The sequence below is a fragment of the Ambystoma mexicanum genome, chromosome 7q (genome assembly GCF_040938575.1).
Source record: "Ambystoma mexicanum isolate Mex_15411 chromosome 7q, UKY_AmexF1_1, whole genome shotgun sequence".
Lineage (NCBI taxonomy): Eukaryota > Metazoa > Chordata > Amphibia > Caudata > Ambystomatidae > Ambystoma > Ambystoma mexicanum.
In genome coordinates, this window is record NC_090941.1 from 261,021,522 (window position 1) to 261,035,220 (window position 13,699).

Genomic DNA, 13,699 nt, shown 5'->3' on the forward strand with positions numbered 1-13,699 from the left:
TAGTCATTCTCAAACACCTACGCATTGTGAGTGTGTTAATTTGATTCTATCAAAACTAGCCATCGCTAAAATGCAGCAGGATTCCTAACATATAAGTTTACATTATTTTACAGGCACTACTACCAGATTACGTGTAGTGCCAACATATTGCACCTGCTCACACCAAGTCATAGTTACAAGTATTGTAGAAATCATTTGCAAGTGCATTTTCTTTAATTGTAAAACAAGGTACAAATCATTAAGCTCCTAATGCATCTATGCATTTTTTTACTGTAATTACAATGCTGCTAAAAAGATACATTTTTAACCCTTTAAGTGCCATGGGTATTTCTCCCCAGTGCCAGGGCCTTTTTTGGTGATTTTGGTATGTGGCCATTCAATGGCTTGTAACTTTTTTGTTACATGAGATATCTCGGCCAAATTTGGCTCCTTTTTTTCCCACATGTAGGCGGTAGTAACGCCACCCAGGAATCCCAGGTTGATGTAGGGGGGTGAGAGAAAATAAGGAAAAAGTGCGAACATTTTGGGTTTTTTCAAGAAATGTCAATAAAATGATGTACAAAGAAGCCTGTGGTTTTTTCCTTGTAAGAGCTAGGAACAAATGGTTTGCTGTGCTGAGTTCCCCAATGTCGTGGCTTTCAGGAACAGGTTGAGTGGAAATGGAAAAAAATTATTTTGATGTGGTTATCAACCGTTTTGTGAGTGGTAGGCGATTTTTGCCATTTTTGCCAATTGGACATGCATGGACGGAATGGAAGAAAAGGGCAGGAAAGCCAAATTGGAGGACAGAAAGGCATATATTTCTGAAAAGTAGACAAAATTCCAAGTTTAGGAAGGGGTGATTTGCATAGGTCAGGCAACAACTAGGTAGGGGAAACTGCCATCGAATAGGGGAAAAGCGGGAAAATGACTGAAAAAAAGGTATGTGTTGGACATGGTTGGCTTGGTACGGCAATGGCTTCTATGAATTTTGAGAAAAGCAATGCTCCGCTACATTCCCCCGACTCTTGCAGTTAGGAGAGCATACCATTTGTGTAGTGTTTTTACAAAACAAGCAATACCACAAGCCAAACACTGAGCCATGGTACACAGGAGTTTTACGCTCACGGCCTGACCAGACGCACTTAGCATGTGTAAATTTGGAAAACCAATGTGGTGAGGAATGGCAGCCATACATTTTTTGAAAGAGCACAGGCAGACCTATTCAAGGGTAGGTGACTTGTGCAGGTTACAAAAGTGTATGGTGGATAAAGCAGCGACTAAATGTAGGTCACATTTGGGAAAATAAAGGGTTGTGAGACAAAGGGCACCAGCAAATGGGTCAAAACGTTATGATAACCACACGAACACAACACATGGCCTACCGTCCCGCGTTCCCACAGGTGTCCCGATGAAAACGGTATCCCACATGTGTGGGTGCACCTACCTGGCCGCCAAGGGGAAAGCCTAAAACACAAGTAACCCCAAGTCTGTTTTCAGAGCGAAATCTCAGACATTCTGCCGACCGGCACAACGTACAGATATGGGCCTCGGGTGTCCAAGCCACCGAGGAAAACAGGGAACCCCATGCATTTTCGAAAGGAGGACACCCGTGGGAATCCGCAGAGGTATGATTTACGCACATCGCCCCAGATTTTATTACCCAGACAGCCCCGCAAAGTCCGATATGTGGGGAAAAAAACGCTTTTTCCGCACATTTCGCTCGACGCACCCTTCGAAACACGCCCCCAACAACACATGGCCTACCGTCACACGTTCCCACAGGTGTCCCGATGAAAACGGTACCTCACATGTGTGGGTGCACCTACCTGGCCGCCAAGGGGAAAGCCTAAAACACAAGTAACCCCAAGTCTGTTTTCAGAGCGAAATCTCAGACATTCTGCCGACCGGCACAACGTACAGATATGGGCCTCGGGTGTCCAAGCCACCAAGGAAAATGGGGAACCCCATGCATTTCTGAAAAGAGGACACCTGTGGGAATCCGCAGAGGTATGATTTGCGCACATCGCCCCAGAATGTATTACCCAGACAACCCTGCAAAGTCCGAAATGTGGGAAAAAAACGCTTTTTCCGCACATTTCGCTCGACGCACCCATCAAAACACGCCCCCAACAACACATGGCCTACCTTCACGCGTTCCCACAGGTGTCCCGATGAAAACGGTACCTCACATGTGTGGGTGCACCTACCTGGCCGCCAAGGGGAAAGCCTAAAACACAAGTAACCCCAAGTCTGTTTTCAGAGCGAAATCTCAGACATTCTGCCGACCGGCACAATGTACAGATATGGCCCTCGGGTGTCCAAGACACCGAGGAAAACAGGGAACCCCATGCATTTCCAAAAAGAGGACACCCGTGCGAATCCGCAGAGGTATGATTTGTGCACATCGCCCCAGAATTTTTTACCCAGACAGCCCAGCAAAGTCCGAAATGTCGGGAAAAAACACTTTTTCTGCACATTTCGCTCGACGCACCCATCAAAACACGCCCCCAACAACACATGGCCTACCTTCACGCGTTCCCACAGGTGTCCCGATGAAAACGGTACCTCACATGTGTGGGTGCACCTACCTGGCCGCCAAGGGGAAAGCCTAAATCACAAGTAACCCCAAGTCTGTTTTCATGGCGAAATCTCAGACATTCTGCCGACCGGCACAACGTACAGACATAGGCCTCGGGTGTCCAAGCCACCGAGGAAAACGGGGAACCCCATGCATTTCCGAAAAGAGGACACCCGTGGGAATCCGCAGAGGTATGATTTGCGCACATCGCCCCAGAATTTATTACCCAGACAGCCCCGCAAAATCCGAAATGTGGGGAAAAAAACGCTTTTTCCGCACATTTCGCTCGACGCACCCATCGAAACACGTCCCCAACAACACATGGCCTACTGTCACGCGTTCCCACAGGTGTCCCGATGAAAACGATACCTCACATGTGTGGGTGCACCTACCTGGCCGCCAAGGGGAAAGCCTAAATCACAAGTAACCCCAAGTCTGTTTTCATGGCGAAATCTCAGACATTCTGCCGACCGGCACAACGTACAGACATAGGCCTCGGGTGTCCAAGCCACCGAGGAAAACGGGGAACCCCATGCATTTCCGAAAAGAGGACACCCGTGGGAATCCGCAGAGGTATGATTTGCGCACATCGCCCCAGAATTTATTACCCAGACAGCCCCGCAAAATCCGAAATGTGGGGAAAAAAACGCTTTTTCCGCACATTTCGCTCGACGCACCCATCGAAACACGTCCCCAACAACACATGGCCTACTGTCACGCGTTCCCACAGGTGTCCCGATGAAAACGATACCTCACATGTGTGGGTGCACCTACCTGGCCGCCAAGGGGAAAGCCTAAAACACAAGTAACCCCAAGTCTGTTTTCAGATCGAAATCTCAGACATTCTGCCGACCGGCACAACGTACAGATATGGGACTCGGGTGTCCAAGCCACCGAGGAAAACAGGGAACCCCATGCATTTCCGAAAAGAGGACACCCGTGGGAATCCGCAGAGGTATGATTTGCGCACATCGCCCCAGATTTTATTACCCAGACAGCCCCGCAAAGTCCGAAATGTGGGGAAAAAAACGCTTTTTCCGCACATTTCGCTCGACGCACCCATCGAAACACGCCCCCAACAACACATGGCCTACCGTCACACGTTCCCACAGGTGTCCCGATGAAAACGGTACCTCACATGTGTGGGTGCACCTACCTGGCCGCCAAGGGGAAAGCCTAAAACACAAGTAACCCCAAGTCTGTTTTCAGAGGGAAATCTCAGACATTCTGCCGACCGGCACAACGTACAGATATGGGCCTCGGGTGTCCTGGGCCCGGCCTCTCCCTCCCACCCACCCCGCGTGGTGTGGCGGAGCGGGCCGGGCCGCCGGCGCCCGCGTGACCGACCGGTCCGCCCCAGGGCCCGACGCTCGGGTCCTCCACCGACCCCCCAGCAGGGCGCGAAGGTCGGCTTCGAGGCGGGCACGCGGCTCCCCCGTTGCCACCCTCCAGCAGGTGCAGCTACCTGGTTGATCCTGCCAGTAGCATATGCTTGTCTCAAAGATTAAGCCATGCACGTGTAAGTACACACGGCCGGTACAGTGAAACTGCGAATGGCTCATTAAATCAGTTATGGTTCCTTTGATCGCTCCATCTGTTACTTGGATAACTGTGGTAATTCTAGAGCTAATACATGCCGACGAGGCTCTTCTGGTTTGTTTTGCTGCCTGCAGGCTTTTTGCTTGGCTTCTGTGTTGGCTTGCTTTGAGTTCTCTTTGATTTGGTGTTTTGCAAGTCAAGGTGGCCTCTGAGGGTGCTGGACACTTTTTACACACAAGGTGGAAGATGGTGACAAAGGGGAAGGGTGATCCTGTGCCCAGGTGAACTTCAAGGATGAAGGCTACATAACCCAGGCGCAGTTGTTCAGTGGGTATTTTGTTGTTGACAGTTGCCTTGCCCTACAGTGTGATGGGCACCCTGACATTGTAATTGTGGTATCCTATGTACATGATGTATTCTGCTGATCAATGCCTGTTCATGTGTTGTGTTTACCTTTCAGGTGTGAGGGTATAGTTGTGGTTTGACATGCTGGGGTGTACACATGGTCAATGTTCACATGTGATGTGTAGAGGACACTGATGGTCACTTGATTGCACATGCATGTATTGAGTGCATGTCCCTACTGACACACACACTCGCACTATGATCCACAACATGTATAACCACCCTTCCATGTCCACATGTACACTCAGCACATGATCTATGACCATTTGTGGATCCTGTACATGCGTAATTTGATTTTTGATGTAGTTTGTCGTTTTGATGTGATGCTCAGGGTGTGCGACACACACAATGGCTGGTCACTATGCTATGTGCTGAGCAGTGTGTTGCAGAAGATGGACACAGCACACGGAATCTGCAGTGTTGATTTTGCAATGCACAATGTGCATGTAAACAGGCATTCACTGTTATGTTACAACTACAACTGTTGGAATGCATTTGGGTATGACTTATTTTGGGTGGGAAGTTGTTGGTCAGTCATTTCATCTGATTCCATGTCAGGCATCATTGTCTGATGCCACTTTACATTTTTCACATGTCAATGTGTACCTTATTGGTACTGTGTTGGTGTTTTGCTATTGCTTGCCATGTCATGTTGTGGTTTTGGAGGGTTTGGGTGACATACCAGTGATGGTCATGGCCTGTTTTGCAGGTCTGTGTGATTCACACCTTGCATGTGTGCCTTTTGGTCACACAGGATTGGTTATGTTTAAGTAGCTAGGGATGCACACAATGTGGCACTTCCATGGCAACATTCTCAGGGTGGTAAGGTTGTGACAGTTGACTGTGTCTTTGTCATCATCGATTGTCACCTGGTATGTGCCAGGCCTGTTTGCACTCCGCAGGGGTGGGAGTTAGGTGAAAAATGTGGCCACAAGCTGGGTCTGGGCTGCCTCGCCACGTGCCCTATCCCCTCCCATGGGCAGTGCCTGTGCCTGTGGTTGGGTGTGTGGGGGCGCCACCATGTTCACTGGTACGCCCTGCCGTGTTGCAACATTGTGCAGGACACATGCTGCCACAATGATCCTGCACACTACTGGGGGTGCATAGAGTAGCTGCCCGCCAGTGCGGTCAAGGGAGCGGAAGCGTGACTTGAGCACTCCGAATGTGCGCTCCACTATGGCCCTGGTTGCAATATGGGGATCATTGTATCTTACCTGGGGTGGTGTGGTGGGGTTCCGGATTGGCGTCATCATGTGGTTGCTCAGAGTGTAGGCACTGTCCCCTGGAGAGGTGATAATGGTTGTGATTATTGGGGTTTGTGTATTTGTGTGTGTGTGACATGCATGCATGTGCACAGGCATTTGTACTCACCTAGGAGCCATGTTTCACCATGCTGCCCAGCTTCCAGGGCCCGGCTCAGGGTGGACATTCTGTATATGAAACTGTCATGGGTGGAGCCAGGGTAGTTTGCGTAGACAGAGGTGATGATTCCCTTTGCATAGCATACCACCTGCACGTTGATGGAATGCCAGTGCTTGCGGTTTCGGTAGATGTGCTCAGTGGCCCTAGGTGGAAGTAGGGCCACATGGGTGCAATCTATGGCAACAAGCACTTTGGGGAAGTGTGCCACCCTGTAAAAGTCCTGGACAACGGCCTGCCTTTCTGCTGATGTTCTGGCCATGTATATGTGCCTGCGGACTGAGGGGCGTGCTTTCATGATTGCCAAGACCTGGTGTAGGCAGCGTGACTGCGTGGCCTGTGAGACCCCCCACCCACTATGGCAGTAGTCCGCTGAAATGACCCAGTGGCCAAAGAATGCAGGACATTGAGCACATTCTCCAAGGGGCTCAATGCTTTGGAGCAGAGGGTGGGGGATGTAAGGTCATCTTCCCACTCCCTGACCAGGTCTAGGATGATACGAGGTGGAAACCTATACCTGCCGTAGACCTGGTCGTCAGGCATCCCAAAAAGGCTTGTCCGGGGTGAAAAAATGCAGGCCCTGGATATTCTCCTCCTCCTGCGGTGTCCCACGATCAGTGCTGCGACAAATGGGGCATTCATCGTAGCTGTAATACGTGTTTGTTGTTTGCGTGCACTTTTATACTGTGCGTGGGGACGCTTCCGCCTGCCTTCGTGTGGCAGACTCATTGACGCCTATGCGCGTCTTTTGCCATGCGCGGGTTTCCCGTATTCGAATCCATGAATACGGGTTGTTCGCGTGCGTGTGGGCGTTCCGTGTAGTTCCCTGCAGTACTTCCCCAGTTACCCCTTCTTTTTCACGCATTGTTCCCCATTCTGCATGTTACGCCCTGTGTCACGCCCCCTTTTTAGTGTGTGCGCGGACGTTGTGCATGTCGTGCACAGAGTTCGGGATGTTGCAATGACGTGTGCGCCCGTGTGCACCACGCACGGGTTTGGCGCACATTTCGGGTAAAACACGCGCTTCATTTTTCACGCTAGCGCCTGCTTGCGCCAGCTTGCGCCACTTTTTTCGGCGCACGTTTGTTCCATGAATCGGCCTCTCAGTCTCAACTTGTAAAGAGAGCCTATTAAAACTTACCAATCACATCCTAATGAATCATGTATAGTTATCCTTCAAATCTCCACATTATAGAGAACATTATTAAGTGGCCCAACTGTGACTATTCAAACCTTGGAGAAAAGAGGAAGAATATTTAGGTGACATGTCACATTTCAAGCTGCAGTCAAGGCAATTGAAAGCAGTATATGAAATTTCAGTTTTAAAGAATACAAACAATTGTTGGATAATGAACGCCAACAAGAAGAAGAATTTGAAACTCTGGACACTGAAATTGAGGTAAGAATCTGGAAACTGACCATGGACACAACTAGTCTCTTTGGCCATGGTATAGCAAAACACATATATATTACTCACACTCACTACTTTCATAACATCTGTATAAATATACCCACACTCAGAACACCTCCAGTCTAAAAGATGTCCGTGGACAGATGTTTGTGTTCGCCGCTTGGGATACGCCCGCTTACCACTGTCCGTGTCCGCGGACGTTGAGGACAGTTAAAATGCACACAGACTCGGCAACAACCGCCCTGCCATTTTTCATCCATAACAACTGGTCAATCTTATCCTTTTTCCACTCCCCCACCCTCCCCAAAAACTCTTTAATCCCCAAAATAACCCTGCATGTTTTTTCACTGCGCTAACTGCAGATATAGGCCATGGTTCACAGATCCAATATGGTGGCTGATTCAAAATGTTTGCCACACCTCACAATTTTCAATAACCAATCAGAGTGTGCATTTAACAACCATGAACACCACATTGCCCCGATCTGATCAGAGGTGTCCTCGGACACCAAATCTGCAGACTGGACTCAAGAATCACACATTTTTTTGGCACCCACTCTTTGTCAATTTTAAAGAAATCTACTGGACACATTTACACAAATTTGCGAAAGCAAGCTTTTGGGACCGGGTTGCCGCCCCTTGTCAAAAATTGGTACAAATCCATCCAGCTGTTTGGGCTGTCGGCATGAGCAAAATGTATCTGGATTTTAAATGCTTTGGGACCACCATATAACTTGCCCCCCGCCACCCTCGACAATACAACACACAACTTTGAAAAATTATTCAGAGGTGGCCATATACTTTTTTGCAAAATTTTGTGCAAGTCATAAGCCTCCCAAAAACTGCTCTTCCTATAGGTTGAGCAACATAACCATACCTACTGGACTACTGCCGCAGTCTCTGTAATATATATATATATATATATTGGTATTATTTGCTTGTTCAATTTGGGAATTGGCTATAAGGTAAAAAAACAACTATAAGATAACAACTGTTCTAATAATTCGGAAAATGTATGTAAGCTTTATGATATTTAGAAAAATTTCAGCAATTGGTTAGAGTGGTTTTGAAGAGAAGGAGTTGCTTAAATTTTTATGTTCTCCAAGAAATAGAAGACAAATTAGTTATTCTTTAAATAATACCAAAAAAGTGATGCTTGAAATGTTTCAAATTCAGATGGCCTTATTACATAAAAAAAGAGAAACCTGGTCAATTGTGATTAGACTACAAATCATTTTGCAAAAGCATCCCTAATTGAACGAGGGCATACATTGTATTATAATTAAATGCCACAATTTCGTGCTTGACCCATAAATGAAAATCTCCTGAGTTTCAAACAGAAACGATACAATCATCCAAATGTAAAATAAAATATCAAAAATAGGAAAACGAAAAAAAAACAACATAGGTACGAGGCGCAAGATGTTAATAAGTTTCAGCCTAGCCGCACAAAAACATAACATGATGTCAAATGGCGTTTGCTTAACTTATGCTATCCATCACAGCTGTGAGATGTAGAGTACATAGCCAGTGATTTCAAAGAAGCGAGCAAACCTATAAACATCTGAGTGACTTGCCTGACTGAGATGCTCTGTCAAAATTGATAGCATGTTTGAAGGAGGGAAAACATTAACGTATCAACTTTCAGAGGCAAGTGATGTTTGATGAGCCTCACTTTGCCAAACACTGCATTTCTTGTGGAGGGATTCTCAATCTCTGTAACCCCTCATGGCAAGCACACATCAATCATGTAGCTGAAAGTTTATATGAATCCATGAAACTTATTTATTTTGTATCCCTTGTTTTTGTTTCGCCTCAAGGACATTTGATGCTTTTCCAGGCGTGCACATACATTTTCGTTTTACAGGAAACAACCCATGCATTCTCTAATCATGCACATTTACTTCAGCAACATTACAAAAAAACTATAATTACTTACATATATGCGCAATCAGTTTATTACTGCAATTTTCCAATACGATCCTAAAAGGGGTCTTTCTTTTCCATCGTTAACTTACCAACCTTTTACAATGGGATCAAACAACTGCTGCTAAACCTCTAATCACTAAATTACATTAAATATTTGGGGTTGATTTACTAAGCTTAAAAAGTAACTTACGTAAGCCAACACTTACTAAGCTAAAGAAAATACTGTTTTTAAGCCATGTTTCGGTGTAACTTTCTTTAGCTTAGTAAAACAGGCACGTGTAGTAAATGTGTGTATTGGGCTGATTTTCTAAGCTAACAAAATAGTGTAAGTAAACCTTTATTTTTCTAAGCTCCAAAGCAATATGGTAAGTAAAACACTTTTTTATCAAGTCCCGGCATATGATTATCTAGGCATTAGGTTTAATGAGAACTGGCAGCACAACTAGTCAAATCAAATAGCAATCTAGAAAGAAATAGTGGAGCCATATTAAGATTTGCGCACAGCCATGGACATGGAGCTGTGAAACCCACAATTGAGATTTATATAGCACAGGCTGGAGCGGCAGCCACACATGGGGCAAAGATTTGGGGGTATGTCAAGACACCTTTGGCCTCATTACGACTTTGGCGGCCGCATTGCTGCCACCAAAATCGGGTCCGGGTACCCTGAATGGGGAATTACCGGGCATTCTGAGTTCGGAGGGCCCGGTAATTCCTAGCTCCAGAAACCCGGGCCCGGACCTTCCCCATTCCCATTTGAGCCCCCATAGGGCTCAATGGGAATGGGAGAGGGAGCAAACAATGGGCCGATTACGAGCGGCCCGTTGTTTGCTCCCTCTTCCCCTCGCGGGACCCGGTAAGGATGCCTGGTTTGACCTTGAGTTACTTACCGGGTACCGCGAGGGGAGCTTGTTATGAGGTGGAACGGGTTTAACGGGTCCGCCTCCTTTAGCAGAGTCTGTTAACCCATTCTGCCTCAGTCGTAATGAGGCCCCTTGTCTAGCTATAAGACATTAGTACACGGCGCAGTGAATCCACGGGATACACTTCATGTGGATTGGCTCATTTCTGAGCCATACCACAGTGTAATCCCGTGGACGCACTTCCGTACATCGCACGCAGGGTCTTTTTTTTTCAGGCGAGCATGGAAAGGGAGAAGGACCACACGTAGTCCCTTCTCCCTTTTCCAAGGTGGCAATTTTTTGTGTTTACTTTTTTTTCAATGTAAGTGAATGGGGGCCATGGAAAGGGAGAAGGGACTACATTTTTTGTCCGTGGTGGCCATTTTTTGTAACCATTTTTATAAAAACAAATTTGGGCTGCGAAACGCAATGTGTCTCACACCAATGAACAAAATATTAGTACTCCGGTCTAACAGTACGGGGTACTAATGGCAATAAGCCCCCCGACGGTGGGCCATTACCGCCCACGGTAATGCTCCCGGGGCCTTCGTTAAGGCCCTTGCGATGTGATAAAACTGAGGACTCCAGGTAGATATGGGTAAGTCTTTATGCGTGAGACAAACCCTGTGGCCACACAGCCTCCCCAACTGTCACTTCTCTGCGCACCTGGAATGCCGACTAAGCGCTAGCGCAAGTCGGCATTCCAGTGCACATGCACATTATGACACTACGCTCGGGCCTGTAACTATGGGCCGTGGGGGCATTACTTTGGGCGCTAATGGCCTGCCGTCTTTGGGCTTATTGACTCAATAAATTCCTAAAAAAGTTGCTCGTACTCCCCACAATTAGCCCATCAGATCCACCAATGATGCAGTAGCTATAAAACCTCTGATGTATTGGATCCGTTTATGGGTCTCCCCTAATCTCCAAAAATATAAAGAACACAGCATGGCACAAGAGGGTGGATGGACTCTACCTTGGTTGCAACACATACAATCTTTGCTAACGTCACTTGAGCTGGCCCGTTATTGGGACAACCCTTGTGACATGAACATTGAAACCGAGGCCTTGGTCAAAATCTCTTTAGCCATCATGTCCAGATCAAAATCCGGGGCAATGTGTACCCAACTCTCGGTAGGACATTCATATTGACTATGCAAAGTCAATTTTGTCTACGAGGAATACTTGGGGCCTCATCATGAGTTGGGCGGTATCCAGGCAGTAAATGCGTTGGGATACCACCCAACGCTATTAGCATTACGGCAACTGCGCCAGATCCCGAGTTGCGGTTGTGCTGTTAGTCTCCATCCCCATTGGGTCAATAAGACCCAATGGAACTTTCTCTGCACTATTAGCGCCGTCGCAATTAGCACTGTGCTAATAGCACCAAAAATGGGCAGAAAAGGGAGGTGTTTACCTCCAGCAAAAAGCTGGATATAAACCTCCCACTTTCCACCCAAACTCAGGATTGGGCGGAGCGGCTATGCAGCAGCAATAAAGATTGCCCACACTTACAGCTCAGGAAGTCTTCATTCTATTAATGACAAGGAGGCAAACATTATGCTTTACTTTCTTTAATACTGTCATAACAGCTTTTCAAATTACAACTTTTAAACATTAACATTTGTGCTTCTTTTTTTTTTTTCTGTAGACCTGAAAAATAGCCAATCCGAGGTTTAAAAGTTCCAAATCCAGTGTTTACCCTTTTGGGTCCAAATTAAACTAAACCTCCCATAAACCTCCAGGAGTGTAGTAGTTCTGACCCTATCTCTTGCTCCAATCCAGTGTTAGGTCAGCCTATAAGAACCCTCAGTCCCAGGTCCTTTCCTCTTTCTTTTTGCCTTTCAGGTCTTCTGTAACAAACTCCAACAGTGTTATGAATGGCCACCAACAAACTTCCAACACAACCGCGAACAGTGTCCTTGAACCATAACTGCCCGGAATTCTTGGGCGAAGTGAACAAGCCTCTGCCTTGATGTTTCACTGTCTGCGATCAGGCTGCTTTCTGGTTTTATCCTAAGAGAAACTGAGAAATATTCAGAAGGGCGGGTGTTGTTAGGGAGAATTCTCATTCTATGGCTAATTTCCCTTACCTATAGAGTCCCCCAGCAGCTTTGCTGGATTTGAAGGGTTTTGTTTCTTTCTCCTGCTAAGAGTGAGACTCTTTTTCCCACTCTTAGGCATGTGTGCTATGTGTGTTTTAGGCTATTTTTTTTGTGTTGAATGCCTATGGGGTTTATCTCACCCTCATAGGAACCATCTTTATCCACATGTGTTACACAGCACCCTCCGTGCAGTGACACAGGGCTGTCGTAGTGACCCCCAAACATAGACTCCATACCCTGGGACTGACTACTGTCTCCCAGGGCATGTAAAGTCCCCAGTGACTTTACTAGTCACTCGTTATGAACTAAACCAGTACAACCCATCTTACTATGGGTTAATAGTTTTTCCCTCATGTTCATTTTCGAGAGGGTACCGTACAGTCCCTCTCTCAAAAGTTTCTGGCTGGTGGCAGTGGTTACTGCCAAAAATATTCGACCGCAAATATTTCCCTATGGGATTTTCCCATTGTTCGAGGCTACCACATTTTCTGACAGCCTCTAACATACTGCTGGTTTATTCTTATGTTAACTTTACTCCGGTAGGTTTTATTTGCCAGACCTTTTATGTAACTTCTTTCTCGTGTCTTTCTCTAAACTCCTAACCCAGGTAGGGGATCCTTTGTTCGTCCTTTTGGCGGGCTTCTGCCAAGAAGCCCTCCTTTCTTCGCCACTGAGTCTGGTGTGGGTCCACTGTGTGGGAGGGGGAGTAGGACCCCTGGACAGGGTTGCCGCAGCAACCCATGTCACACTCTGCCCTGATAGGCTGGAGGGACTCCTGCCAAGATGACCACTCCACTGTGTGAGTGACAGCTAGGATGAATGAATGGGGATCTTTTTGCGTAAAAGCAGGGTCCTGAGGACTGGAAGAGCAAGACGTTGCCACGAGAACTGAGGAACCGAAGAGGAGAGAAGCCAAAGACATCTGCAATGATTAAACCACCGGTGAAGCCCTGCTGCAGCATCTCACCACTTTTCTCCATACGACGAGAGAAGATCTTCATCTGCAAGAGCCTTCTTTCCTTGAGCTGAAGGGGCCATCCAGTTTGCCAATCGCCTTCCTGGACCTACCTTGGTCGAATCGCCAGTGCCCTGCACTCAGAGGCCGGATAGCCAGGCACCCATCCACCCGGACCGCGATTTAAAGGAGCGTACCTTTTATTTTGTTTGGCAGCACCGCAGCTGGTTTCCTCCCTGGGTAGCGCAGTAACTCGAACCTTCCTCCACGACGAGAACCTCTCTTCCTCTGCTGGATCTCCCGAACTGCAGGAAGTACCAGGAACAACCGCCACCGCAGGAGCCTCTTCTACATTTTAAGGTACTTTGTTCCGCCAGGCCGCCCTTTTCGTTTGGTAGCGCTAAAGGTGTTTTAAATCCTTTACCTACCTGCTGGGTTGGCTGCCCCTATCATCTAACATTGTCTTTCTCCCTCT